Genomic DNA, 5,270 nt, shown 5'->3' with positions numbered 1-5,270 from the left:
CCCCAAACCAAGATGGTTAACTATCTTATGCTAGACCGGCTTCATCTCTGAACACTTGGTTCTACTTTCTTTCAAGTATTCCACTGTGTGAGTTATTCAATGTAATCATTTCATTCTGACTATCCCAGTCTGGGTCAAGTCCTATAAGTTCTGAATTAAGGTAATTCTGTCTTCCTTGGTCCTCTCTATTTCAAGCCACTGAAGATTTGTTGCCAGAGGAGTATGTAAACAATTTGTTGGGAGAGTAAATGAGGTGCTAAATCCCTACCCTGCTGAGCTGATACACCACTCACCTGAAAAATTTGCATATAGCAAGTTTAACCAAAGTCTCCATTCAGAACAAATAACACCATATTAGTCTATGTCTACTATTACCATCTACCCAAGAGATAAAGAGCCAACTTTAGGATGAAACATTGCAGTTTATGGCTAAAAATATGTCTAAGTTACAATCTCTCTCCCCACCATAAACTCTTCATTAGCAGATCTGGAGTTGAGTGTTTCATCTCAAATCTAAACTCACCCCAAACATAGCTTCTATTATGGAACATCTATAAAGCAAATAAATAAATTTTTGGTCCAAATGAAAGTTGAGCAACGAGGTAGTAAGGCAAACTTGATAATGCCTTTAATTCTTCTAGAATAAGTGTGCTAGAACATACTTAAAAAAATTATTCATGAATCATGAGCTTAACTCCAAGATGGTCAAGGTGGGCTTCTTCATTTTATCATGTCTTCTCTCCTTTCTATTCTCACTCATTTTCTGATTTTACTTCTGTATTGGTCCTGTGCTTTGTTGGACAAATTAAATAAGCATCTCCCTTCTAAGCTCTGAATCCAATTTCTTCTTGCCTCTCCCTTCTAGCATATTACCTCAATGATTCTATCATTGGAAATAAGACTGGAAAATTTCCCATTCTTTTGCTTTATAGGAAGCCCTTCCAAACAAAACTTGAAAATAATCATGTAATCAGGTTTGCAAATTGGAGGCATCCACTATTTATTAGTAACATTGTTACATGAATCTGTTTACCATAGATTATATAGCAACTTATAGGGACAATGATAAAAGTTAAGAGAAGGATTTTCATGGCAAAAAATTTTGAAATAATTTTGTGATGGACATAGTAACAGTCATAGATTATGGTTCCCACACCCTTGCCCTGTCTCTGAATGTTGATTCTATGAGACAGAATTTCTGTGCTGTGATTAATAATTTAAGGTCATTCATTTATCAATATGGCATCTGTAAAAATTGATCATGGTGCTAAGTTCAACATTAAAGAGTGAAAAATTACTCTGAATTAAAGTATATTTTCAGCTTTAGTATTCTCCATCTCAAATGGGACACAAAATAGAAATATCATGTCTTATTTACAGAAGTTATAGTCTAGTAATTAAATCTAAGAAAATGCTACAGGAGTGCTCATAGATGTATTACTTCCTGCCAAAGATGAAAGACATAAGAAATATCAGAATACCTTTCTTTCTCTTTGCAGATATTGCATTTTTAACAAATTGAAGGTTTGTAGCAACCGTGTGTCCAAGAAGCCTATTGGTGCCATTTTGCCAACAGCATGTTCTCACTTTTGGTGTTTGTGTCACATGTTGGTGATTCTAGCAATAAATCAGATTTTTTCATTATTATTATGTCTATTACGGTGATCTGTGATCAGTAATCTTTGATGTTACTATTGTAACTGTTTTGGGTGCCACAGACCATGCCCACATAAATGGATGAACTTATTTAATAAATGTTGAGTGTGTTCTGACTGCTTCATTGACTGGTCATTCCCGATCTCTTTATCTCTTTTTCTCTCCTCACACTCGCCTATTGATATTAGGCCACAAAAATATTGACATGAAAATATTAATGTTAGGCCAATTCATAACCCTACAATGGTCTTTCAGTGTTCAAATAAAAAAAATAGCCTTACATACTCTCACTTTAAATCAAAAGCCAAAAATGATTATGCTTAGTGATGGAGGCATGTTGAAAGCTGAGATAGGCCAAAAGCTAGGCCTCTTGCAGAAGTTGCACAAGTTAGTGAATGCAAAGGAAAATTTCGTAGATAAAATCTACTCCAGTGAACACACAAATGATAAGAAAGTGAGTTTTACTGCTGATAGTGAGAAAGTTTTAGTCGTCTGGATAGAAGATCAAACCAACCACAACTTTCTCTTAAGCCAAAGCCTAATTCAGAGGAAGGCTGGAACTCTCTCTAGATCTATTAGGCTGAGAGAGGTGAAGAACCTTCAAAAGAAATTTTGAAGGTTAATAGAGGTTTAGGAAAGAAACCATGTCTATACCATAATATACTGCAAAATAAAGCAATAAGTACAGATGTATATGCAGCAGCAGTTATTGTAGATATAAGTAGCAGATATAACTAAGAAAATAGATGTAGGTGGCTACACTGAAGAACAGATTTTCAATATAGATTGAACAGCCTTTTGTAAGAAGAAGATGTCATTTAGGACTATCATAGCTAGAGAGGAGAAGTCTTAGCCTGGATTCAAAGTTTCAAAGGACAGGCTAACTCTCTAGTCAAGGGCTAATACAGCTGGTATTGTATTTTATTTTATTATTTTATTTTATTTTGATTTATTTTTATTTTGAGACAGAGTCTCACTTTGTCACCCTTGGTAGAGTGCTGTGGTATCATAGCTCACAGCAACCTCAAACTCCTAGCTTAAGCAATTCTCTTGCCTCAGCCTCAAACTAGATGGGACTATAGGCACCCACCACAATGCCTGGCTATTCTTAGAGATGAGGCCTCTCTCTTAGGCTGGTCTCAAAACTGTGAGCTCAGGCAATCCACCCACGCTGGCCTCCCAAGTGCTAGAATTACAGGTGTGAGCCACCATGCCTGGCCCAGCTGATGAATTTTAAATTAAAGCCAGTGGTCATTGATCATTCTGAAAATCCAATGGCCCTAAGATTATGCTAAATATACTCTGCCTGTACTCTATGAATGGAACAACAAGGCCTGGATGAGTGAATATTTTAAGCCCACTGTCAAGATCTACTGCTCACAAAATGAAATTACTTTCAAAACATTATCCCTATCAATAAGGCAACTAAGCCATGCAAGAGCTCTGGCAGAGATGTACAAGGAGATTAGTGTTGTTTTCATGGTTGCTAACACAACACCCATTCTGTAGCTTATGGATTAAAAATTAACTTCTACTTTCAAGTCTTACTATTTTAAAAATATATTTACTAAGGTTATATCTACCATAAATAATGATTCCTCTGATGGATCTATGAAAAGCAATCGAAAATATTCTGGAAAGGATGCCCTATTTAGATAATGTTAAGAATATTTGTGATTCATGGGAAGAGGTCAAAATATCATCATTAACTGGAGTCTGGAAAAATGTTGTTTCCAACTCTCATGGATGACTTTGAGGGATTCAAGACTTCAGAGGAAAAAATAACTGCAGATGTGGTAGAAATATTAAGAGAATTAGAAGTGTAGCCTGAAGATGTTACTGAATCACTGAAATCTCATAATAAAATTTGAATGGATAAGAAGTTTCTCTCATGGATGCACAAAGAAATGGGTTTCTTTAGATGGAATCTATGCCTAGGGAAGATGTTGTGAACATTATTGAAATATAAACATTGGCTTTAGAATATTACATAAACTTTTTTCTTGAGACACAGCCTCAAGCTATCCACCTGGGTAGAGTGCTGTGGCATCACAGCTCACAGCAACCTCCAACTCCTGGGCTCAAGTGAGTCTCCTGCCTCCACTTCCCAAGTAGCTGGGACTACAGGCTCTCACCACAATGCCCAACTATTTTTTGGTTGCAACCATCATTGTTGTTTGGAGGGCCCAGGCTGGATTCGAACCCACCAACTCAGGTGTGTGTGGCTGGTGCCTTAACCATTTGAGCCACAGGTGCCAAGCCTGCCAAGCCAGAATATTAACATAAACTTAGTTGAGATGAGAGAGGTAGGGTGTGAAAGGATTGGCTCCAGTTTTGAAAGAAGTTCTACTGTGAGTAAAGTGCTATCACATAGCATCATATAATACAGAGAAATATTTCATGAAAGAGAGAGTCAATCAGTGTAGCTAACATCATTGCTTGTTCTTATAAATTGCCACAGCTGCCCCAAACTTCAGTTAACCCTACCCTAATCAGTCAGCTGGCATCCATATTGACAGAAAACTCTTCACCAACAAAAAGATTACAACTTGAGCACATGATAAATTTACTAAGTGTAGAGTATAAATGTCTGAACACAATAACTAAGAAAATGCAGTGAAGGCTATATTAACCAGTTTGGTGAAAATATTTCAAATGGTATATAAAATGAGCACATTGTACTCCATGATTGCATTAATGTACACAGCTATGATTTAATAAAAAAAATAAAATAAAAGATTACAACTTGCTGAAGTCTCAGATGATCATTAGTGTTTTTTTTTTAATGATAGAGTATTTTGACATTAAGGTGTGTATATTTTTAAAGGCAATATTATCATATGCTCATTAGATTATAGTGTATTGTAAATACAACTTTTATATGCACTGGGAAATTCATGTGACTCCCTTTATGGCTAGATTGGCTTTATTTTGGTGGTCTAGAACCAAACATACAAAACATGTATATCTGAGGCATACCTTTAATGTTAGTCTTCCACAGAAGGACAATCCTTCAATAGCATGACTTGCTTCTTGAAGGTTAAAAGGGCAGCCACCTTTTAGCAAGTGGAGAACAATGATGAAAAGTAACATCACATTTAATAGTCTCAATGATATTGCTAGGCATTATTATAAATGCTTTATTTAGTTGGTCCTTTATCTGCAGGTTCCACATGGGTGGACTCAACCAACCATATGAAAATATTTGGGGGCAAAAACAAACAATAAAAAGTAACAATACAACAGAAACAAATCATAATACAAACAAAAAGCAATATATAATATAGCTGTTTATATAATATTGTAAGCAATCTAGAAATGATAAAGTATATGCATAGAATGTGTATAGAATATATGCAAATACTAAACCATTTTGAATCAGGGACTTGAGCAAAGTGGATTTTGGTATGGGTAGGACATCTTGAAACCAATCCTCCGTGCATATTGAGAAACAACTATATATTGATTTATTTCACTCTTTCAACAACCCTATTGTTGCTGGACCAATGAGTCTGTCCACCTGTCTCCCAATATAGTCAACAGAGAAGTAGATGAGAGATTAACTATTCTACTTTATTTACAGAAAAGCCAGCAATTCTGGAGAACAGCCAGGA

The sequence above is a fragment of the Otolemur garnettii genome, unplaced genomic scaffold (genome assembly GCF_000181295.1).
Source record: "Otolemur garnettii isolate 467f Iridium unplaced genomic scaffold, OtoGar3 scaffold00341, whole genome shotgun sequence".
Lineage (NCBI taxonomy): Eukaryota > Metazoa > Chordata > Mammalia > Primates > Galagidae > Otolemur > Otolemur garnettii.
The sequence above is the reverse complement of the archived record's forward strand: the minus strand, read 5'-3'. Positions refer to the sequence as shown.